The following is a 25563-nucleotide window of genomic DNA, read 5'->3' as shown; positions in this document are numbered from 1 at the left end:
GTGTGGTACATATTATATATTTTAGTTTATGAGGGAGGTTTCTTTTTAGTTTTCATTATATATGATTGAGAGCTGTATATAGGCAGGTTCATAGTCAGTGGCGCGCAAGACACCAGCGCGCTGACAATTCAGCGCAAGAAAAAAGTGCCCCGCCGAAAGCCGCCCAAAAACTTATTTTTAAAGAGCTCCGACAGGGGTTGTGGGGGGGGGAACCCCCCACTTTAATGCATAGTGTTCGCGCTGCCGTTGGGGGTGTGTGGGGGGGAGTGCAACCCCCAACATTGTAGAAAAAAATGAAACTTTTTCTGATTTTTTCCAGGAAAAGTTCCGTTTTTTCTACAATGGTGGGTTGCACCCCCACCCTCCCCAACGGCAGCGCGAACACTATGCATTAAAGTGGGGGGGGTCACCCCCACACCCCCCGTCGTAGCTCTTTAAAAGTAAAGTTTTTCAGCAGCGTGCTTCTTTCTTGCGCTGAATTGTCGGCACGCTGGTGTCTGGCACGCGATTATCCTGTCACCATATAGGCATATTATTACTACCTAGATTGATGCATGGTAACACCAGTACAACAGTCATGTAAATTATTCTTATACCACTACAGAAGTCAGGCTTTGTGACACCACTGTATAAGCTCATGTAAACCGCTCAAATTTGACTGTTTTCTGTCATTGGTAGCGCTATATAAGCTTTGAATAAACAATACAATTTTTTTGAAATGCCCTCATATATAGAGTATCTGCCACAGCTCGAGTCTTCTTCAGTAACTGGTACTATGGTTGAATGTTCAATAGCCTTTGCCAAGAAGGTAACTAAAAAGCTCTAAAGAAACTGCCAAAATTATAATATAACAAAACAAAAAAGATTTGGTAGTACCCTGTATAGAGCTCTTAAAGAACATCCACTGGGTATAAATGAATAAAAATCAGTACGGGCCTAAGTTTAATACATTAGTAACTTTTTATGGGCCCAGGCAGAAAACTCATAGGTGATCAGCACCAGGTTTAAATAACCTTAATAAGTTCTGCCCTGTACATCATTCGGTCTCTATAATGATAAATAATTGATGTAAATAAACGCTCAGGTTTTAAGAGCAAAATAAAGGGCCGGAAAAGCGGCTCAAAAAAGCCCTACTCTTGAATGAATAAGTTTCAAAAAAATATATATCAAAAGTACAAAGTGCTAAAGTGCAGAAATTCTAGAAAGATGTGAGAAAAATAAGTCCCAACACACAATGGTCACAAATCATAGTCCATTCAGTTCATTCATTGGACTTATCTGAGTCCCAACAGATGGTTGTCTTAGCTTTTCTGGCCCTTTATTTTGCTCTTAAAGCCTTTCACTGAGTGTTTATTTATGTACAGGGCAGGACTTATTAAGGTTATTTAAACCTGGTGCTGGTCACCTATGAGTTTTCTGCCCGGGGCCATAAAAAGTTACTAATGTATTAAACTTAGGCCCATACTAAGGAGTCTCATGTTTACTAATTCTTATTCATTTATAGCCAGTGGATGTTCTTTGAGAGCTCTATACAGGGTACTGCCAATGCTTTTTTTGTTTTGCAATAGCCTTTGCACCATCACTCACACCCTGGCCTCTTTTCCCAACCATCCAGCTGGAGAGTCAATAAATAGATCTGAAGGAGAGCAATAGAACTCTACCTTGTGACCCTCTCGAATAAAATCTAGAACCCCGCAGTCCGAGGAAAATCTCTCCTATGCCTTCCAGAATGCTGACAGTCTCCCACCTAAGTAAAAAAGCACGGCAGCTGACCTGGTGTCACTGTGATTTATTGGAGGTTGTACTGATGCAAGACCCTGAGGGTTGCTGGCATCTAGAATTGCCAAACCGCTGTCTGGACCCCTGATAAGATCTCTGAGTGGAGAAACCTGCGTAAAATTCATGGGAATGTCATGGAGAGGGACACAATAGTACTTCCCTGTCCCTTTCCCTCCTCTCCTTCTCTCTTCCCTCCTTCCCTCTCCAGCAAATCTTTCCTCTCTCTAGCCTAGTAGCAGCTCTCTGTGTGCTTTTTAAGTTCACCACACAGCTGCCGCTACCATTAGTTTAGCTGCGGTTTCATCAGGCAGCCCCATGAAACCACGTCTAAACTACTGCTAGCGGCAGCTGTGTGGCAAAGTTAAAAGCACAAAGAGCTGCCACTGCTGGTCCGGGGGTGCAGAGACAAGATGAAGGCAGGAGTCCCGGCAGAGACAAGAAGGCAGGCATTCTGGCATATGCCACGCAGCAGGAAGTTGTAAGTCAGTGTGCAGTTTGCGATATACTGTAGGGGACCCGAATCCTGCACGGACCGGCAGGAAATTTTTGCGGACCGGCTGTTGAACACTGCTTTAATATCACTTCTCCCTCACTAGAGGGAGGTACATGTAGTTACTTGAGCCACAGTGGAATCTACCTTCACCTGACTGAACAGCTGCTGAAATTCTGGAGCCAGGGTAAAGTTTTGACATAGATTTTTGCCATCTTCAGAGAACTTTCTGGAGTTCCCCATTGCTCCATGACCAACAAGGTGATGTTTAGATGCGAGGGAAAAACACTTGGGGGTTGCCCTGCGAGCTGCAGTTGCCCTCAAGGAGTCTGCAATCTCTCCAAGGCAGAATAGCCCCAAATACGGGGTCCTCTGGCACCAAAGCTTCTTGAAAACAGAGTAAAAAGAGCTGAAAATAATAAAAACTGAACAGAGCAGATCAGAACAAATCTTCTTGGTTCGCGTGCCAAAAGAAAAATTGAAGAGGGAGCTATACTCCACTGGAGGAGGAGGAGCTGTAAGATGTGACTGACACCCTGAAAATGGTTTGTGAGCATGGACTGAGCACACACAATGTACCAACTCCTGTGTATGTGTGACAGAATAGTGAATTGCATGCTTTATTGGATGCAAGCAATTTAATTCTTCTTGTTTCATTAGATCTTTCTGCTGCATTCAATTTGGTCGATCACAAGTTCTTAATTGAACATTTACAGTCTACTGGAATTTCAGGCTTAATACTGAGATGGTTTAGCATTTCTGAGAGACAGAACATTTAAAGTCTTCACTTTACACACTTCAGTTTCTTCATCTAAAGCAGTGGTCTCAAACTCAAACCCTTTGCAGGGCCATATTTTGGATTTGTAGGTACTTGGAGGGCCTCAGAAAAAATAGTTAATGTCTTATTAAAGAAATGACATTTTTGCATGAGGTAAAACTCTTTATAGTTTACTAGTGTTTTAGCACGTTACATTAATGGGTGCTAGCTGCCCTTTCCTATGTCTTTAGTGTCCCCTCCTATGTCCTTAGTGCCCCCAGTGCCTACTTCCCATGTCTTTAGTACCCCTTCCTACGTCCTTAGTGCCCCCAGTGTCTCTTTCCCATGTCCTTAGTGCCCCCATTGCCTCGTCCTGTGTACTTAGTGCCCCCAGTGCCTCCTTCCCGTGTCCTTAGTGCCCCCAGTGCTTCTGTCCTGTGTCCTTACTGCCCTCAGTTCCTCCTTCCTATGTCCCCCTCACTACCTTCCAGAATTTATCCCACCCCCACCCCCCTGAAGCCAGCCTGCCTGCCTGCCTCCCTCCCATCCCCCTGTGCAATAGAACCATTGAGCAGCATCTTTCCATTTGTACCTCCCCCCATACAATAGAATCCAGATTTTTCTATCCATCCCACCCTCCCATCCCTCTGTGCAGTAGAACCGTTGTTCCCCCCCCCCCCCCCCCCCGGCCACTACCGCTGCCGTACAGCCGACCCCACTGGCCCTCTCACCACAAGACATACAAACCTCCCGACTCCAGCAGTGTCCGCAGCACTGTAAACATGCTGCTTTGCGGCCTTCTACTTCCCTTGATTTCCCAGGGCAGAAGGCCGCGAAGCAGCGTGTTTATAGTGCTGCAGACGCTGGATTCGGGAGGTTTTTGGTCGTCTCGCTTGGATGGGAGGGTCAACGGGGGTTCGGGTGCGCCGAGGAGGGGTGGGGGGGGTGCGCCGATGAAGAATTTCCTTACAGTTATTGAGGGGGGAGCCATGCCGGGCATGATGTGTAAGGGAGCCGGCAAGACCGCAAGGACCACTGTATGCGCGCATGCGCACTCCTGCCGGCCACGGACCTACTGATCATGGATCACGCAGGTAAGAATACACATGAGCGCTTAGCATTTTATTATAATAGATAAATCTTTCCTTTTGGCTAAGTCTTAATAATAATATTGGAATTTATAGCTAAAGAGACATATGATCAAGAAACTTTTATTTTACTTTTCTGATTATGATAAACATACCAAGGGCCTCAAAATAATACCTGGCGGGCCACAAGTTTGAAACCACCGATCTAAAGCGTGGAGTTCTGCAGGATTCAGTATTATCACCTTTATTATTTAATATTTTTCTAAGCCCATTAATAACATTGATACAAGAATTAATCAAGGCTTATGTTTATGCAAATGATATATTAGTGGGTTTTCCAGCTAGTTACACCTCATAAAATACACTTAACTCCTCTTCAAACATGTGTATCCAAGCATGCAAACTGGTTATCATCATGGGGACTTGACAACTATCTGCTGGATAAGTGGAATGCTTTCTGTTCTCATAGATGAAATTAGATTGATATTGACCTGCTACCAGTAAAACTTTTTGCTGCTTGGGAATCATATTTGACAACAGCCTTTCTTTGAACCCCAGGACGGGTATTAAAAAAAGGTTATTATTGGCTAAGGCATATTCGTTCCATTAGTAAGATTCTTGATTTTGACTTGATTCGTACCCTCATTCATACATTTGTAATCTCAAGAACTGATTACTGCAATTCAGTATATTGTGGTTTAAATACAGGATTATTATGTAGATTACAGACGTTACAAAACTCAACCACCAGATTCCTTTAACATGCAGAATCTTATGACCAGGTTACTCCTCTTTTGATAAATTTACATTTGTTGATTATACAATAGATTAAAATATAAACTCCTTCTACTCCTTCATGTGCCCTTCGATCATTAGAATCTCAGAGATTAGTGCTTCCATCACCAAAAGTAGCTCATTATGAATCAACTCGGAATTCAGCATTTTTCTTTCTGTTGCCATTTTTATGGAACTTACCACAATCTATTCACAATGATCTTTCATTTCCAAAATTTAAAATTTTATTCACTCATTTTTTTCAATTGGCATCTAATATTTTACCAGAAATTTAAATAGTTCTAGTAAAGAGGATAGCTGTAGTCCAGATACCACACTGATGAATGTATGACTTGTAATTTTAGGACAAATAATCCTTTTTTATTTTTTAGTTGCATGTATCTTTATTATGAATTATGGTGTTCTTTTCCTGACTTGAGTGGTTTTAACATGTACTTTTTTCAATTGACTAAGTCACATTGACCTATTTACAGGGGTAGTTAATTCCGGTCCTCGAGAGCCACAGGCAGGTCAGATTTCAGGATATCCACAACGAATATGTATGAGATGGATTTGTAAATCTATCTCATGCATATTTATTGTGGATATCCTGAAAACCTGACCTGCCTATGGCTCTTGAGGACTGGAATTGCCTATCCCTGACCTATTACATATTGCAGGATATCAAATTTTAATAAACTTCTTTTTTTTTTTGGGGGGGGGGGGAACATACACTTAGTCATAAATCATCTTTTTTTTTGTCTCAAAGAACTAATAAGAAGTTGCAGGCTGTCCAACTCACTATTTTTTTAAGATTTTGCTCTTTAAAATTTTCTTTTGATGAATCTAGAAACAGAGAAAATTATGGCAGATAAAAGACCATCTGCTGTTTCTATTCCTCTTTCCTAGAGATCCTATGTGTCTGCCCTGCGCTTTCTTGATTCATACAGTCTTCATCACCACCTCAAGGCCATTCCACATATCCACCATCCTTTTCATAAAGACTTATTTCCCTAGATATTCCTGTCTATGCTCTTTGTACCTTCATCCTATGCCTGATTTCAAATTTCCTTTTCAATTGAAAGAGACTTGCCTCCTGTGTATACATGCCATAAAGGTATTCAAAAGTCTATCGTGAATCCGGTTCATAGACAAAATCGCGCGAGACAACGGCGCGCAGACAACTGAGCGCAAGGTTGATGGCGCGCCGAAGAAAAGCACTATTTTAAAGGGTTCCGACGGGGGGTGTTGGTGGGGAACCCCCTATTTTACTTAACAGACATCGCGCTGGCAGGGGTTACAACCCCCCAAACCCCCCACAACGCCAGCGCAATGTCTGTTAAGTAAAGTGGGGGGGGGTCCCCCCCACCCCCGTCAGAGCCCTTTAAAATAGTGCTTTTCTTCGGCGCGCCGTCAACCTTGCGCTCAGTTGTCAGCGCGCCGTTGTCTCGCGCGATTTAGTCCCGTCACCGTGAATCCTCCCTTCCAACTTTTTCCTCTTGTGTCTTGGGATATTTAAGTCTGCCCCCTTTTGATAAGAACATAAGAAAAACCTTACTGGGTCAGACCAATAGTCCATCTAGCCCAGTAGCCCTTCCTCACGGTGACCAATCCAGTTCACTAGAACCTGGCAAAACAAAGAGTAGCAACATTCCTTGCTACCGATCTAGGGCAAACAGTGGCTTCCCCCATGTCTGTCTCAATAACTGACTATGGACTTTTCCTTCAGGAAATTGTCCAAACCCAGCTCTGCTATCCGCTCTTACCACAACTTCTGGCAACACATTCCAGAGCTTAACTATTCTCTGAGTGGAAAAATATTTCCTCCTATTGGTTTTAAAAGTATTTCTTTGTAACTTCGAGTGTTCCCTAGTTTTTGCAATTTTTGACAGTAAAAAAATTGATTGACTTGTACCCGTTCTACACCACTCAGGATTTTGTAGACTTCAATCTCCCATCAGCCGTCTCTTTTCCAAGCTGAAGAGCCCCAACCTTTTTAGTCTTTCCTCATATGTTGGACACTCTTCTTTGAACTTTTTCTAATTCCACAATCTTTCTTAAGATAAGGCAATCAGAACGGAACACAATTCTGCAGGTGGGGGGGTCACACCATAGAGCAAAACAGAGGCATTATAACATTCTTAGTCTTGTTAGCTACCCCTTATTTAATAATTTCTAGCATCTTGTTTGCTGACTTGCCAAAATCACAAGGAGCTGCAGTAGAATTTGAACTGAGCTTCTTTCAAGCTTTTCACTTTTGTATAAAAGAATGTAGTGCAGTGGTTAAAGCTACAGCCTTAGCACCCTGAGGTTGTGGGTTCAAACCCACGCTGTCCCTTGTGACCCTTGGGCAAGTCACTTAATCCCCTCCATTGCCCCAGGTACATTAGATTGATTGTGAACCCACCGGGACAGACAGGGAAAAATGCCTGAGTACCTGAATAAATGAATGTAAACCATTCTGAGCTCCCCTGGGAGAACCGTATAGAAAATTGAATAAATAAATAAAAATTAAAAAAAAAAAAAATCTACCTCGCCCACTTCCTCCTCTATGGTTATATGAACCCCCAAAAAGGGTTGAGCACCTAAATAAATTCATGTAAACCGTTATGAACTCCCCTTGGAAAATGGTATAAAAAATTGTATGAATAAATAAATATACTGTATACTTGACTATAACCCAAGATAACATTTTCCTCTTAAAAAAAAAAAGGGGGGGGAAAGAATGTCAAGTTGAATATAAACCAATGAGTTTATATTCAGGTCATCATCCCTCTCCTTCCTTTCCCTCCCCCCTTCTGCTATTTCCTCTCTTCCCCGAGGTGTCCTGCCATGGCTGGCTCTGTCCCCAGCAACCCCTCCCCCAACTGGAAACGCCAACTCACTCCCTTTGTAAAAATGAACCCCTCCACCACACCCACCTTAGGCCACTCCCCAGATCTATCTCAAAGACCTAGTGTCCAATGATGAGCAGGAGCAGGAGCAATCCTCCTATATATCTGCCCATACGGTCTCCATACTGAAAATGGATGCTGTGAGGTCCAGCAGCAATCTTGCAAAACTGCTGCTGAAACTTGCAGCAGCCACTCGATGAAGTTACAGGGAAATACTTTTAAAACCAACAGGAGGAAATATTTTTTTTTTACTCAGAGAATAGTTAAACTCTGGATGCGTTGTCAGAGGCTGTGGTAAGAGCATTTAACATAGCTAGTTTTAAGAAAGGTTTAGATCAGGGGTGCCCAATACGTCGATCGTGATTGACTGGTAGATCGAGAAGGCAATGCGAGTCGATTGTGGAGCCCATCCCAGGCTCCGTGATAGATTCGTGTTGCAGTCCCAATCTACCGGGCCGATCAGCCTTCCTCTCTCTCCCTGACGTCCCCCACCACCGCCCCAAGCTCTCCCTTCAGAAGCATCGGACCAACCAGCATTCCTCTCTCCGTCATCAATTCTGATGTTGGAGAGGAAGTTCTGGACCAGCCAATCGCTGCCTGGCTGGCCCAGAACTTCCTCACTGACGTCAGAATTGACGTCGGGGAGCGGAATGCTGGTCAATGTGACGCTTCTGCAGGGAAAGCTTGGGGCAGCGGTGGCTTAGGGGCCTGTTCTCCGATTGTGGCAGCGGCGGCGGCAAACCTAGTGGCTTGGAGTCCTGTTCCCCGATGGCGGCAGCAACCTAGTGGCCTGGGAAACCTAGTGGCTTGGAGTCCTGTTCCTCGATGGTGGCGGCAAACCTAGTGGCCTGAGGGAGAGTAGAGAGAAAGAAAGAAAGGAGGCAGGCAGGGAGACAGAAAGAAGGGGGGCAAGGAGACAAAGAAAGAAGGGAAACAGAAAGAAAGGGGGCATGGAGAGAGAGAGAGAGAAAGAAAGAAAGGGAGGCAGGGAGACAGAAAGAAAAAGTTGGGGGAGAGAATGAGGTTTGGAGGAGAGGAAGCATAAAGAAGGTTGAAAGAAGGGAAGAAATATTGGAAGCATAGTCAGAAGACGAAAGTGCAACCAGAGACTCATGAAATCACCAGGGGGGTAAGAAAAATGATTTCATTTTCAATTTAGTGATCAAAATATGTCCGTTTTGAGAATTTATATCTGCTGTCTATATTTTACACTATGGCTCCCTTTTACTAAACCACAATAGCGGTATTTAGCGCAGGGAGCCTATGAGCATCGAGAGCAGCGCGGGGCATTCAGCACAGCTATCGCAGTTTTGTAAAAATGGAGGGGGTATATTTGTCTATTTTTGTATGGTTGTTACTGAAGTGACATTGAATACAGTCATCAGTCTTGACCTCCTTGAAGCCCCCCCCCCCCCAGGAATATGAATGATAATTAACATTTTATCTGCCTTTCAGTGTGCTTTGTGGTTTTTTAAAAAAAAATTTATTGTTGGTAGATTATTTTGACTTGATCATTTTAAAAGTAGCTCACAAGCCCAAAAAGTGTGGGCACCCCTGGTTTAGATGATTTCCTGGAAGAAAGTCCACAGTCTTATTGAGAGAGACATGGGAAAAGCCACTGATTACCCTGGATCGGTAGCATGGAATATTGCTACTATTTGGGTTTTTGCCAGGTACTAGTGACTTGGATTAGCCACCGTGAAGGTGGGCTACCGGGCTAGGTGGACCAATGGTCTGGCCCAGTAAGGCTATTATGTTCTTATGTCTGTGGTGGGGGGTGTCATCTTTACAATGGGAATGAGTGGGAGTTTCCAGGTTTTTTTGGGGAGGGGCTGGGGCAGAGCCAGCTACATGACATTTTAGGAAAGGGAGAGAATGGCAGGAATGCTGGATACCATAGGAAAGGAAGAATAGGCCCGAATATAAATCAAAATTTAATTTTTCATGCCTTTTCTTGTCCAAAAAGTCTTGGTTTATATTAGAGTATATACAGTTTAGATCCACCAGTCCTCGTGTCTTGTGACACAGACCCTGCACCATCTTGGTTGCTTTCTTCTGGATCACCTCTAGCCTCTTTATATCATCACTGAGATCCCTGCACAACATAGTGGTTACCAGCCTAATCACCAAAATGAATATACAGAATGAGCCATTTCAGTCTATATGCCATTATCTACTCTTGTTCCCTGCAGGACTTGAATCCTGTTTGACACTATGCCATGTTTAACATATGACACTATCCCTCCACCACTGCATTTTTATTTATATTTATTTATAAGTGCTTATATCCTACTATTCTAAAAACACAGGTGCCTACAGTAGATTATAAGTAAACATACACAAGTGAAAGTATGCATCCAAACATAAAATCCAAGCTATCACTATCCCTTAAACCTGGTATCAGAATCTCATTGGTTCTCCTCCTTCCATTAGGTATGCAAGATCTCCATTATGTCTACATCGTCATTTAGTGCCATATAGTATAATTTTCTAATCTTACCTCTCTTACTTTTGGCCTTTGCTTATCATTTAAAATATGATTTTATTCATATTCACAACTTGCCTAGAAATTGATGGGGGTAATCTGGAATCATTTAATTTGTTCTTTATTTAAACTCACTTTTGACTACCTCAGCTTTTACCATAACCTCCTTATTAGGCTATTTCTAACTTCAGCATTTTGTCAATGCCTTTTGATGGTATCTTACTCTAGAGGCCTTGACAAATCCCAGGTGCAAAGTTGCCATAGCCCCTAATAATTGAACCCTGGTGTCTGGGATTTCACGTTTACTGTCGCAAAAATAAACACCATCTTATTTTTTGCGACTTTCATTAGCTTTAAGTCATACAGTGAAGAATATCCAGTCCAAGATGATGCAAATTTACTTCCAAAGTTTTTTGCACAACTCAGATGGACTAATGAGAGTCATAATGTATACAAAGTACATACAACCAACCTCTCTCTCACTAGCAGCTTCATCAGACAACAGTGGGATTGTAGCTAAAGCCTGCTGAATGAAGAGGGGATGTCTGGAAGGCAGGAGGAGAGGGAAGGGAGCTGTATTTATATATTTAATTCGTTTTCTATCCCATCCTTCCCAAAGAGCTCAGAACAGGTTATAGGTTGGCATACATAATATACAGTTAACAGATTAAAATTTGTGAATGGCAACTAGATGAAGGGCTACCTGGGATAAGGGGTGGCTGATTTGACATGGGTAAGGCATTGGAACTATTGGACAGGAGAGAGACTGGGTAAGGTTAGGGTCCATCAGCACACTGCCAACAGCATGGGGGTAGTGGTGAAGAAAGACCGCAGCTTCTGCTTATACTGTATAGTGTCACATTAATAGTCCAAAATGCAGCCGTTCGCCTCATTTACGATCTCAAAAAATACGACCATGTTAGCCCCTATTACATCAAACTCCACTGGCTTCCAGTAGAGGCAAGGATCATCTTTAAGTTTGCCTGCCTCTGCTTCAAAACTTTAACAGGCTCTTATCCAACTTACCTGTCTGAGCACCTTGAAATAGCAGGCCCCTCTCGCACACAAAACGTCTACCTGTTCACCTTTCCCTCCCTAAAAGGCTGCCTCTACAAGAGATTCCTTGATAGAACCCTAGCATTCCAAGCGGGCAAATGGAACAATTGCCTAACCGCCCTCATCTCCAACTCTCCGCCCTACCAATTGTTCAGGAAGTCACTAAAAACCTACCTCTTTGACAAATTCTGCTAACTCTCCTCTCCCCCTTTCCCTGCCCCCCTCCCTGACCTCGATATGCCTCCAAACTCTCTGACTTCGCCTACCTTGCCAAGCCACTATATGGCCTCTCATAATCAATCTCTGTTTTATCTAAATGTCCTGTCTTTGTTACGCCTTTATATTATACTAGTTGTTTAGCCCGTTACATTAACGGGTGCTAGCAGCCCTTCTCCCTTATTTTTACCTCCCCCCCTTTCCCTGCTCCCCCCATATAGCAGTAGCCCTTCTCCTTTTATCTCCCCCTGTCCAGCAGCACCCCTCCCATTCCCTCCTCCCCCCTGTCCAGCAGTAGCTCTTCTCCTTTATATCCTGCTCCCCCCCCTGTCCAGCAGTAGCCCCAGGAAAAGATTGAGGATCACAGGACCAAAGCTTTTACTCCAATCCTCTTGATGCCTGACATCCAAGTAGGGGAAATCCACTCTCCCCACCTCCTTGCTCCTGCTGCACTTCCTCCTCGGCTATACACACACACTTACATACAGCTCTCCAGCTCCTCGCGCCCCTCCTCCACCTTCCACTTCTTCGGCGGGGGCCAACGTTTTCTTTATTTTGTTTTCTTTTCGCGTGTTCCTCCATCACGGAAAAACAGCACTACCGGCCAACTTAGTCCCTTGCCGCCCCCTTCCCGCGGTCCCAACAAACGTCCTTACTCCAGCAAGGGCCGCAGCACTCTAAACACGCTGCTTCGTGGCCTGCTACTGCCCTGATTTGCTCTGCCCGACACGGGCACGAGCACGGCACGAAGCAGGCCACGGGCACGAGCAGGCCACGAAGCAGCGTGTTTAGAGTGCTGCGACCCCTGCTGGAGTAAGGACGTTTGTTGAGACCGCGGGGCGGGAAGAGAAGAGGAGCGGCGGCAAGGAACTAAGGGAGCCGAAGGGAGGGTCGGATGGGAGGCTGAACAGGGGTTCGGGTGTGCCGGGGAGAGGAACGAAGACGACACCGACGACCGGAGAGAGAGAGAGAGCTGCTGCAGTGTCTCTGAAATTGAAAAATAACTTCGGTCTTGACTTTTTTTTTTTTTAGTTGAAAGACGCGGCGGTGGCTCCTCTCATGATCCCCGCCTGCGTCGGAAGTCCGACGCAGGCGGGGATCGTGAGAGTAGCCACCGCCGTGTCTTTCAAAGAACCGTAAGCCGTGCATGCGCACTTCCTATGTGTCGCTACAGCTCACAGAAAAGCGGCGCACACTTAGGAACTGCGCATGTGCGGCTTACCATTTTATTACATGACAATGATAAGGCATCTAATATATGTAACATCGTTGTAAATGTACAGTCTCTTCTTTTGTTAACCGCATTGAACTTCCATGGTATTGCGGTATACAAGAATAAAGTTATTATTATTAAGGCCCCAATGCTCAAAAGCTTGCCATGCAAGTAAGACTGGCTATAGCTAGTCTTATTTGCAAGGCAGCTAAGCCTCCGATGCTCAAAAGAGTTCTTGGAGACTCCTATCAATCACGGTAGCAGCCACTGATAACCCTATGCAAATACATTACAAGGAGCTCATTAGTATTAAAATTTATATTTCTTGTAATGCTTAGAAGGGAACGCCCACCTCTTACAAAATTTTCTGGCAGACCACAGATCCTCTCCCCTTTCTCCAGGATACTAAACACAAATAGCATGCATATGATTTGAATGCTATTTGTGCTGAGCATGACCTGGAAAATTAAAATCGCTGCCCTAAGGGACTAAAAGAAAAAATTTAAGCCTTACTCCAAACCATATATTCCTAAATGACCACCAGCTTTCCCCCTCCCCAAGAACTACTGTAGTTTATAAGCTATTCCATCTCATTTTTAAATTCCAATAGCCTGATTCTATACAAACAAAGTGAAACCCACCTTTACAGATTAGAATCCTCCTTCCCTAGAATGTTTCATAATTCCTAACAAATCCAAATCCCACATCCAGATTCTGGAGTCACGCATGTGGAAAGGGGAGAATTTTTAAGAATGTTACCCTGGAATTTCTGGACTTCAGCTTCCCATCTAAAATCCTAAATCTGGCTTCCAAAAACTCCCTCCCACATGTTTCTTTGCTTGAATCCAGGCTGTCAAGTTAACAAGTAATTCTCATGCTTACCAACCATCTAGTTATCTACATGTCAAATCAACTACAACAGCCTTCCTCCTAGGCACACAAAACAACTTGGAGAGCAGTGGTTAAAAATGAAACCTGAAGGAGAGAAATTGTGCTCTTCTCTTCAGTATGTAATTCAAACCACTTCTGTTTAAAACACATAACCAAACAGCTGGTGCTCCTACTTTGCCTTTGGTGTCACAGAGAAGTGAATTTAAAAGGAAGCCAAATGTAAAAGGGTCAGCAAGAATAATTACGGTAGTTCGAACAATTAGAGGAGAATGGTTAGATAAACATTTATCTCAACACTTTCTCCCTGCCATCTAAACACAGTAAAAATTTAAAAAAAACACCCTCAAAAACAACCTGTTGGGTTACTCTCCTATCTCCATACTGTAAAAGGGGAAACAAATCTACAGGTTTAAATAAAGTACAGGACCAGCAAAACCAACACCCCACCTCCCCTCGAGCACTGTATAAATAGTATCACATGGACCAACTGCAGCTATGTTACTGATTGCCAGTAATGACCTTTGCCTGTCACTTGGACACTCACAAATTAATAATCACATCAACAGTAATATGCTATCTTTAGTCACAGTCTAATATTATACCTTTGCATAATCTCATAAAAGCCAAAATAATCTATAAATTGAATAGTTCTACATTATATGCCCTCGAATAGAAGTGGGATTAGAAACAACTTACAGATAGGCAAGTGTATTAAATCCCATATTCAAAAATGCTGACATCAAAAAGAGTTCATTTTATTTTCCAGTTTACCTCTTTACTCCTTCCCTTTTTCTCTGTGATTACCAGTAGTATTCCTATTTTCTTCCACAACTCCTTTCATGTGAAGGTCACATACTGCACCAACCAACGGTAGTTGAATAGTGGATGCAGCTGCTTATGACGTAGTCTGAATGCTGCTCTTTGGCTAATCAATGTCTTACCAGTCCAGGAACCCCCAGCTCTCCCCCTTCAGGCTTGCATTACTTCAAATGTTCACAAATCTGGCTATCTTACGTAACAAACAAAAGCCTGAAGCAGAAAAGCCATGCTGGCCTAATACCCAGCAGCACCAAACTGAACAGATTTAGCCACTGGACTATCTCAGTCATATATCTATAATTAAATTTGTGTATTATTCCAGCAATTCTCAAAAAAGGTAAAACCTGGTTGGCATGAAATACACTGTAGCCAGGAGAGAGCTTCTTGTGACTAGTGGCTGCTGTATATCAGGCACTATTGTATCAAATACTGCTAGATTTACATTTTGAAAGTATGCTTAATTTTATAAAAAGATTTTTAAAAATACGAAAATTAAATGTAAAAGGAATTCTAAACTTCAGAACCACAGCAGCTATATTTCAAGGTGCAAGAACAATTTTCACTTGAAATTTATTTCCTCACTCATTTTAAATGCCTTTCCCTCTCTTCAGGAAACTTCAAAATCTTGAATTGATCTGACCACCATCCCTGGGGTTATAACCCAAAACACAATAAAACATAAAACTGCCTAAGGATTTCCATCAGGGAAATTAGTAAGAAAATTCCATTCATATTGTGCATGCCATAACTAACGAGAAACCTGTCGTATACAGCAGTGTTTCTTAACATGCAGTACATGTACTCTTGGAGGTACGTGGCCTGGCCGCCACTGCCGGGGATCCTTCCCTGCCTGCCCGCTGCTGAAGCCACTGCCAGCAATCCCTCCCTGCCTGTATGAATACCCCCCCCCCCACAAAAGCTATCCCTGTTACTTTGTCGGAGCCGGGCTCATTCCATCCTCTTCCAGCAGGAAATCCGTGCAGGGAAGTAGACAGCGACTCCCACGCTGCATAGCTGACCCGTAACCTTCTCTTCAACATCAGAACTGACGTCAGAGAGAAAGATTGTGGGCCAACCACATGCAGCGGGAGTTGCTGCTGGGAGAGGATGGAGTGTGTCCGGCTCCAACAGGGATGGCTTTGGGGGTGGTGCGGCAGGTGGGCAGACAGGCAGGGAGTCGGGCAGGGATCCCCGGCAGCTTCTGTGGACGGGTCGGCTTCGGGGGACAGGCAGGGATCCCTAGTGGCTTCTGTGGATAGGTCAGCTTTGGGTGAGGGGGAGCAGGAAGGTATCCCTGAAGGTGCAACTTAATTTTGGGACAAAGACCTGAAGGCAGTGAGGGGGAGGGGGCACAAACTCGACACAGAAAGGGAGCATGAACATGGGACACAGAATGGAGAGATGAAGGGGGCACTAACTTGGGACATAGGAGGGAGGGAATAGAAAGGGAGAATTGTTGGGAATGGGTATGAGAGATGGTGCACATGAGGAAAGGAAGAAAGGAAAATTGGGCATGGAGAGAGAGAGAGAGAGGGAGAGGAGTGAGGTAGAGATGCAAGGGGAATTGAAGGATGAGAGGGAGAAATGTTGGATATGGTGATGGAGAGGGACCAGAGGGACAGATTGAAGGGGGAGGAATGTTGGACATAGTGATGAGGGAAAGATGTGGCATGGTGTTGCAGAGGGTTGATAGAAGGAGAAATGGGCATGCTGCACATGATCTGGGGGATAAGAGAGGGTGAAATGTTGAATATGGCAGTAGAGGGGGTGGGAGACATGCCTGGATCTCTCAAGACAGATGGACAGTGAGAGAGAGAGAGAGACTTGTTGCCAATGGGGCGGAGGTGAGAGAAAGAAAAGTTGGACTCATAGAGGGACAGAGAGAGATGTTGGTTGGGGAATGGAATGAGGTCTGGAAGAAAGGAAGCATACAGGAGGCAGAAAGAAATATTGGATGCACAGTCAGAAGGAAGTGCAACCAGAGACTCATTAAATCATTAGACAACAAAGCTAGAAAAAATGATTTTCTTTTCAATTTAGTGATCAAAATGTGTCAGTTTTGAGAATTTATATCTGCTGTCTATATTTTGCACTATATTTGTCTTTTTCTATAGTTGTTACTGAGGTGACATTGCACATTTTAAAGTCATCTGCGTTGACTAGTGCTGCCCGATTCAGGAAAAAAAATTCAATTCGATTCAGCCTATTGAATCAATTTTTTGATTCGATTCTCCTGCCCAAGTGGGTGTTTTTTTCAAACATCCTGGTGGGTTTATTTTATAGCTTCTTTACCCCTTTTATAGCCTCTTCACTCCCTTTGCCCTCTCCTACACACACTGGCGCTATGGTGCAAACAAAATAAACAAAAAAGACTTTTCTTCTCTCTGTTAAATCTAGCTCACGTTTGCAGTCTAACACCAGCTCTGGCAGGATACACATTTCAAATCTGACATATTGTAATCACAAAACAGAAAATAAAATTATTTTTGCTACCTTTTGTTGACTGGTCATTGGTTGTCCTCTGATAAACTCGCTTGCCAGGGTCTCCTTCTTTCTTCTTTCTCCATGCTAATCATCCATCTTCCATCTCTGTCCTCCCCTTCCATTTCTCTTCCTGCCCCCGGAATACCAAGGACAGAAGATATCTACTGCACCAAATAGAGAATGACATGGGGACCATTTACCACGGTAAAGCTTGGTCACCGCAGTAAATCCACAGGAATGGAGACATTTGCAACTGGTTTACCACAGGAATGGGGACAAGACCTTTCACCACCCCATGGGAGCGGTGAAAAGTTTTCCTCCTGTGGTAAAGAAACTGCACCTGTGTCAGACTCAGCATCTCCTACCTTCAGGAGGCAGCCATGCCACGATGAAGACAGAAGGAACCCAAAACCAAAGCCTGAGACCAATGTGATTTGAAGAATAAAATTACCAGACAACAAAAGGTAGAAAAACTAAATTTATTTTATATTTTGTGATTAGAATATTTCAGATTTGAAATATGTATCCTGCTAGAGCATGTTAGACATAACTGGGGACCACAAAGCCCAGGCTGTGCTTCTTTAGCTTCCAGCTGGCTTAGGGCTCACTCTCTCTGACCAGGGGGTAGTTGCCCTAGTTGTACTCCCCTAACACTATTCCTGCCCTGTGTAAATGAAGTATTCTGTTAACTTGATTTTTCTATGTAGCATTCTGTAGTAAACTAAACTAAACTAAACCTTAAGTTTATATACCGCATCATCTCCACGGAAGTAGAGCTCGGCACGGTTTACAAGAACTTAAAAATGAGAAAGGGTAGGAAAAGGTTTACATAAGTTTATAAATCGAGTGGAAAAGTAAGGGAAAAGAAATTACATGTTAGAGAAGAGCCAGGTTTTTAGTTGCTTGCGAAATAAATGGAGGGAGCTCAGGTTCCGCAGTGGGATAGTAAGGTCATTCCAGAGACCTGTGATTTTGAAAAGAAGTGATTTTCCCAGTTTACCTGGATGGAGAATACCATGTAGGGAGGGGAAGGATAGTTTTAATTTATGCGCGGTCCTGGTGGAGTCAGGGCACGAGGAGTTGAAAGAAAGTGGGATTAGGGAAGGAAGGATGCCGTGAATAATCTTAAAAGCCAGGCAAGAGCATTTGAATTGGACTCTGGAAATCACTGGGAGCCAATGAAGATTGGCCAGGAGTGGGGAGACGTGGTCAGATTTACGTTTTGCAAAAATCAGCTTGGCTGCCGTGTTCTGAATAAGCTGGAGTCTTTGGAGGCTTTTTTTTGTTAAGCATAGGTAAATGGCATTACAATAGTCAAGTTTGGAGAGGATGATGGATTGGACAAGGACGGCGAAATGTTTTTGGCGGAAGAAGGGTCTTGCTTTCCTTAGCATGTGGAGGCTGAAAAAACATGATTTTGTCAAGGAGTTGAGGTGGTCGTTGAGAGAGAGAGAGGAATCGATAATGATGCCAAGGACCTTGCTTGAGAACTCAAGGTGTAAGTCAGTACCTGAGGGCAGTGCAAAGAGGGTGGGCAGGTGTTCTAACTTTGGGCCAAGCCAGAGTAATTTTGTTTTTGATTCATTTAGTTTCATCTGTACCGAGAGGGACCAGGAATGGAGTCTCATTATGCAGGATGTTATGTTATCGTGGAGGTTGGTGAGGTTCTGGTCTGTTTCAAGAAGGACAAGGATATTGTCGGCGTATGTGTAGATTGTTTCAAGGGGGGAAAGCTGGAAGAGCTTCAATGAGAACATATAGATATTAAAAAGGATAGGGGAAAGGGGTGATCCCTGAGGGACACCGCAAGAAGGAGACCAAGGAGTGGACATGGTACCATTAGAGTTGACAGTGTAGGAGCGAGAGCGAAGGAAGTTTGAAAACCAATTTGGTTTGTTCAGTTTTCACAATAGTGGAGGAGGTATTTGTGAAAGGGAGGGGAGACGGGGGTTTTGTTCATCCTTGCTCTGTATTATTTGTGTTTATAAAATGACAACTGTACAGAATATTGTCTCTTTTTATATTTAATAAAATAAGTTCAGCATAAAATCATAACTATTCAAGGCTTTTGCGGATGGGATCTGACAGTTTGCAGGGACGGGGGCCAAACATGCAGGGTGGGACTGGGGACCAAGCTTGCGGGGATAGGACGGGGAATAAGCTCGCGGGGACAGGGCAGGGACAAGCTCATGGGGACGGGATGGGGCGGGAACAGTGATAAATTTTTTCCCCGTGTCATTCTCTAACACCAAATGATCTAATTCCAGTGTTTTCCCCAGAAAAGTTTGCCAGTCAGTTCACATGGAATAGGAGCCAGATGGGGGCAGGCAAGTACAGTGCAGTTATTATAACATTTTCTGTTAAGTTAGCCTTGTGATCAGTAAAATTGGTTGCAGGTTGCACCCATTCAAAAGGTTCTAGAGAGAACACTGTAGCCGTGCACAGTACAAAGAGAACTAAATATTTATACTCTTACTAAGAAACACACACATCAGAGCTCACTATAACGCATGTCTCTATTTAGAGAAAACATTTTACAGATATAAAATTTCTACAACTTTATCTTGAATTATGTGTAGAGAAGTAATGTAAATTAGGTAATGGTGAAGACCAAAATGGTTCAATCAGCCTACCAGGAACAATTCATCCAATTTGAATAGATACACATATCTCTTACACGAGGCCTTCTCAATCCAGTCCTCAGGGCACACCAACCAAGTCTCACTGTATTTTATAGATATTCACAATGAATATGATTGAGATAGATTTGCATACCAAAGAGGAAGTACACACCACTCTCACATGCATTTTCTCTGTGATTATCCTAAAAACCCAATGGAACATGTTGAGCCCAGAGGATTGGATTGAGAAGCCATGCCTTACACAACATAATATAAACCAGTGTTTCCCAATTCGGTCCTTGAGTACCACCTTACCAGTCAGGTTTTCAAGATATGTTCAATGAATATGCATAAAAGATCTGCATACAATGAAGGCAGTGTATACAAATCAATCTCATACATTTTCATTGTGGATATCCTGAAAACCTGAATGGCAAGGGGGCACTCCAGGACAGACTTGGGAAACACTGATATAAACTCCCCTTTCCTCATGTCTTAACTATCCTCTATGTACAGGCTGTCCTTGGTTTAAGAACAGGTTATGTTTTTAAAGCTGTTCTTAAGTTGGATTTGTATGTAACTCAGAACTTGTGGATTTTTTAGATTCTTGCTGCTTATCTCTGCCACCCAGCTGACAAAGGGGCCAACTACCCCACCAGTGTTCCCTCTAAAGTACAGCATTCACAACCACACACTTCTTAATGTAGCCATGCATCAATCTGCTAGAGGAGAAGTGTAGGAGTCTATGCCACTGGAAATACTGCCTAGTGAAATCAAATGAAGTTGCAACTGCATTCTTAAGTGCGTGCGTCTATAACTCGGGGACTGCCTGTAAGTTTGCTACCAAGTTTTGCAATAATCTGTACAGCCAATACGTTTATGGCTGCCAATGTTTAAGAACAAAATAAAGACAAAGATCTTTCACATACTTGAGTCTTAACCCCCCTTTTACAAAACCGTAGCGTGGTGTTTAGCGCTGGCTGCAGCGGTAACAGCTCCGACGCTCATAAGAATTCTATGAGCATCTGCGCTGTTACCGCTCTGACCAGCACTGAAAACGTTAGTGCAGTTTTATAGAAGGGGGTGAAATAATTTGAATTTTGCTCATGATGCCCCTGTGTAAGTCCACCCAGTCTTCTTAGAAGCCTGACCATTATTACATTCACTGCACCATTACAATTTTTAAGCTATTAAATAATTTTTTTTTTGAGAGAGAAAGAGAGCAGCAACTAAAAACTAAATAAAAATTGTTGTAGTTTCCCACCAAAATACCCAATAAAACAGATCCTACAAATCCTAGCATGAAACACAAGCCTTAAAGTGTTACTGTAACTCTAACATTCAGCAGATCTCTTGTATCTGAGTTCTACAACTACAGTATTTCTGGCCCCATCATATATTAATTTAATAATCTATGCTTTTTGGAATTTCTGCTTTAAAAAAATGCAGAAAGATTTTTTAACCTATGCAAATAAATACAGGAAGCTTACAATTCCCACAATACAACTGAGCTCACAAACACGTTGTCCTACAGTTTCTATTTTATTTATATTCTTAACAGAGCTTAAAAACAGAAGTACAGATGTATTTATACTATCCACTTTGTAAGCCAGCTGTCCTACTAAAACACCTTCACCTATGCAATTCTGTTCTGAAGTTAGTATACAATTTTCCTATTTTAAGAGCTTATCTGAAAGTACAATGAAGTGCTTTAAATGCCCATCTCACCAGGGGGCCCTTTTCCTAAATCTTAGTGTGTGCTGAGTCCCTAGGTGAGGTGAATGCTATAAAGGGGGAGGCGGGATTAATTACTATTATGTCTCATTGGTCAATAACACGAAGCCACTGGATAATCAAAATTAAAAATATGAAAACAGATAACTTAATATCTTTTCAAGATAGACTATTCACGACCAAACAACTGCTGTTTACACACAGTATAAGCTGATAATGGGTATTTATTGTACATAATTTACCCTTGTTGCTCACATTTAGGAAAGTTTCTGTACCTCAAAGTTTGGTCTCCCTAGCTATGGAGATATCAACCCTCACCCACAAGCAGCAATAAAAATGTATCTCACAACAAAAGTCACATATTAAAAAAGAACTTTAATTGTAAAGCTGTGATTTAGAGAACTGCACAAGAAAATGGATTGCAGGAATCCTGCGAATATGGAAGAAGTTGCCATGGAGCTCACCCAGGGATGGGAGAATTTACTATGGAATTTAGAAGCATAGATACATGATGGCAGATAAAGGCCAAATGGCCCATCTAGTCTGCTCATCCGCAGTAACCATTAACTCGGCCTCTCTCTAAGAGATCCCACATGCCTATTACAGGTGTAGTCAAAATCTCCGGTGACTCCAGACTGAGGCTTGGAGCACATGGTGAGAGGCATCTGAAACTGCAGACTGAGGCTTGGAACACCTATTGGCTGAATAGTGAATATCATCCAAACAACTACAGGAGGCTGCTGGGGTTGGGAGGAAATAGAGGGCTGCAAGCAAGTAAACAGCACCAACTCCTGCAAATACAGTTGGGAATGGAATGGATCTTAGCAGGTATGGGTGGGCATGACTTAGATTTCTGTACCTGTGGAATTGGGGGTCATGGAATTGGAAGCACTTGGGTGGAATTGGTTGGTAAAAATACACTGACTGACTCCAGCTTCAAAGTAAAACTTACATTATAATATATAGTAAGTTTATCATTTTAAACTTATATTTACCAATACTTTAGATCTAGAACAAAAAATCTTAAAGTCTATGGGACTCATAATCAAAACTTAAACACGTCTAAAAACCTGCCAAAGTTGACACTTGGATGAACTAAAAGATAGGCTGTCCAAGCGCCAATAATCAAACCAACTTTCTGACGTGTCATGGGACTTTTTATTCCTCTGAATGCCGCTGTGCGCCCAGAGCTGAAAGGGGCATATCTGGATGAGTGGTTAGGGAGGATGTGGGCCAATCTAGACTTAGTCATCCTACAGGGATAATTGAATGTTTTACTAGACATCCTGGATGAAGCTTAAATGTTGCAAGTTAGATGATGTAAAAGCAGGTATAAGTGCCAAAAAAGATATCCAAAGTGACCAGATAACCATTGCAGAGACAAAGTAAAGACCCCCACACACACTCCCCCCAGTGTTCACTGACCCCCTTACACACCCACAAACATCAGAATAAAAAAGTACATACCTGTCTCATCAGAACCTTGTATAGGAAAGCCTAATAGAGCTGCATATAGGTGTCTTAAATAGCTTGGATGTGGGCTAGTGAACCATAAAGAGGAGAACCCAGGCCCATAAACTATTCTAACCACATTTATGGTGGAACATGTGCACCCACCAAAACCCTACTCTACTGCCATATAGGTGCCAACTGCAGCCATAAGGGCTAATGGGGTTGTAGACAGGTGGGTATAGTGGCTTTTGGATGTGTTTGGGGGGGCTCGCCATAATCTATAAGAGAGTTTTGGTGAGATATTTATCTGGCACCCTTTTTGTGAAGTTCACAGCAGTGATCTAGGATCTAAAATCAGAAAATAACATTAAATATTGAACTAAGGCCAGTATTAGGCCGTTTGGGGGAGGATGGGCTGAAGAGGGCTTCAATGGCTGGGAGGGTTTAGATGGGATGAAGTAGGTTTTAACGGAGATTTCGGCAGTTGGAACAAAAGTACAGTACCGGGGAGAGCTTTGGATTCTTGCCCAGAAATAGCTAAGAAGAAAAAATTTAAAAAATTGAAATTGAATCAGGTTGGGCAAACTGGATGGACCATTCGGGTCTTTATCTGCCGTCATCTACTATGTTACTATGTGCTCTGTAAGCTGCCCCACTGCTCTGTTGCATTGTCTGGGTGGCCAGTCCATTAAAAGATTGGCCTCTCCCACGTCCAAATAATCCTGTTCTGAGCATTTGGGGGACTTGGACGAAATTTGGTCGAAAATGTAGAATAAAGATAGACGTCCTGGCAGTCTGGACAAACAATAGCCTAGATTGGCTTAGTAACTTTATCATGCTCTCCTCATCCTACTTCAATTTTAGAAAATTGGTAAAAACGAGTTTCTTCAATCGATTTGTAAACTAAGAATCTACACAGCTCTGCTAAGAACTATATAGCTTTCCAATTCTTTCATTATGTAAGATTGTACTGTTGACTTTGATTGTAACCTCTTCACTGATTGTCCAGCACTTCTTGCTGTAAACCGCCTCGAACTTCCATGGCTTTGGCGATATATAAGAATAAAATTATTATTATTATTAGATGACCAGATAAGATGATTTTAGGAAAAAAAAATTCTAGACATATTTTTCAAAAATGGGCATTTTCCCATTACTGACTTTGGGCATCTAGCACCATATGCCCAAATCAGACTTAGACATATATTTTGATTATGCCCTTCTAAGTCAGTTGAAGTCAGATAGTAGAAAAATAGAGGTGTTAGTGGAAGCAGGGGCTATGGAGACCATCATGGAAGAGAGGCATAAGACAACAAATTCAGATGCAAAATCAACACAAAGTAAAAATCACACAAGAGAAAAAGGTTTGAGGAAATGAAATGCACCAGATAACCTTGTTTAAACACAGGATCATAAGGAATTCCATAATATCTGTTTACAACTCCACCCCTGTCACACGTGCATTCGCAAATTCAGGTACTTATTTTAGCATAAAAGCTCAAAGTCCAACAAATTATCATCAATAAAGAAGACAAAGACTAACGACCCTCCCCTCCCATTAATTTAACATCCTACGTCTACTGAATGTTATCCTTGGTAAAAAAATACATCCTATCTAAACATTTTAAATAAAAGGAATTAAGGATCAGTACAACATAATATTTTAAATAAAATGCTAAAGAGATTTTCGCATTTAAAAAAAACAACAATTTTTTTTTAAACAAATCAAACGTACATATGATGACTGTCCTAATATCATTTTCTATCGTTGACTGTGAGCAGGCGATCCATAAGGGGATTGGAATACCAAAAACAACCCTTACCTAGGGCTCCGTTTTGTCCAGAGACCTATATATATATACCTCATTTATCGATACACCCAGTGCATGAGCTGATCCACACACATCTCCTTTCACACGTACATGTTTTAATCTATATATAACTCTAGATATATGCTCTACAGGCATACTGTATCCAGTATCCACACAGGCTGCAAAGATGCCAAGCCACAGGCTTTTGACTGCCCTCACCTTCTCACATGCCAAATACTCCCCTGGACCGGGAAGCCCTCCTCTCCCCTCCCCCGTGATCCATCTCTTCCGCTCTCTCCCCTCCAGCATATCTCCCCCTGCTTCTCCCTGCTAACAGTCCGGCAGCTCACCCTCACTCCGAAATGCCCAACCCCCTGCGTCCTACCTTCAGACTTTTCCCTCAGGTCACCCGTGACCGGCCCCGCAGTTTCCCTTCTCCGGCGTCCCGCCACCTCTGACGCAACGTCTTTCCCTTGGCCCTGTCCCGCCCTGCCGGAAACAGGAAGCTGCGTCAGAGGGAGCGGGACGTGGCCTAGAAAGGATGTTACGTCAAAGTGGTGGGACGTCGGGGATTGGAAAACTGCGGGAGCAGGAGCGGGTTATCTGAAAGCAGACAGGCTTCGGGATACAAGGAAAGACAAGGGGGATATTTTTACAACCAAAGCAAGTCTTTATTAGAAACAGTAGGACCCTACTGTTTCTGATAAAGACTTGTTTTGTTTGTAAAGACATCCCCCTTGTCTTTTCTTGTTATTTTGATGTGAAGCAGGACAAGGGCTTCAAAATGAGGGAGAGATACTGGACCAGAACTAGGGTGTCAAAGTCCCTCCTCGAGGGCCGCCATCCAGTCGGGTTTTCAGGATTTCCCCAAAGAATATGCATGAGATCTATTAGCATACAATGAAAGTAGTGCATGCAAATAGATCTCATGCATATTCATTGGGGAAATCCTGAAAACCCGACTGGATGGCGACCCTCGAGGAAGGACTTTGACACCCC

The 25563-nt window shown here is 43.0% G+C and overlaps 1 protein-coding gene across 4 annotated transcripts in view; it reads right to left on the bottom strand.

Annotated features, from left to right (window-relative positions):
• The window catches only part of AKT2 (AKT serine/threonine kinase 2), a 263142-nt gene extending 238044 nt beyond the window's left edge, over nucleotides 1–25098 (bottom strand). For 2 of the 4 annotated variants that reach the window (XM_033954597.1, XM_033954601.1), the window contains exon 1: nucleotides 24950–25098. The gene's annotated coding sequence lies outside the window, so the exon portion shown is untranslated. Of the gene's footprint in view, nucleotides 1–24615; nucleotides 24636–24783; nucleotides 24805–24949 lie in introns of those variants that run through there. The other 2 variants (XM_033954599.1, XM_033954600.1) reach the window with 2 other exon arrangements.
• Between the last annotated feature and the right edge of the window lie 465 nt (nucleotides 25099–25563).

Source organism: Geotrypetes seraphini, chromosome 8 (assembly GCF_902459505.1).
Source record: "Geotrypetes seraphini chromosome 8, aGeoSer1.1, whole genome shotgun sequence".
In the NCBI taxonomy this organism is placed as follows: domain Eukaryota; kingdom Metazoa; phylum Chordata; class Amphibia; order Gymnophiona; family Dermophiidae; genus Geotrypetes; species Geotrypetes seraphini.
The sequence above is the reverse complement of the archived record's forward strand: the minus strand, read 5'-3'. Positions and strand labels throughout refer to the sequence as shown.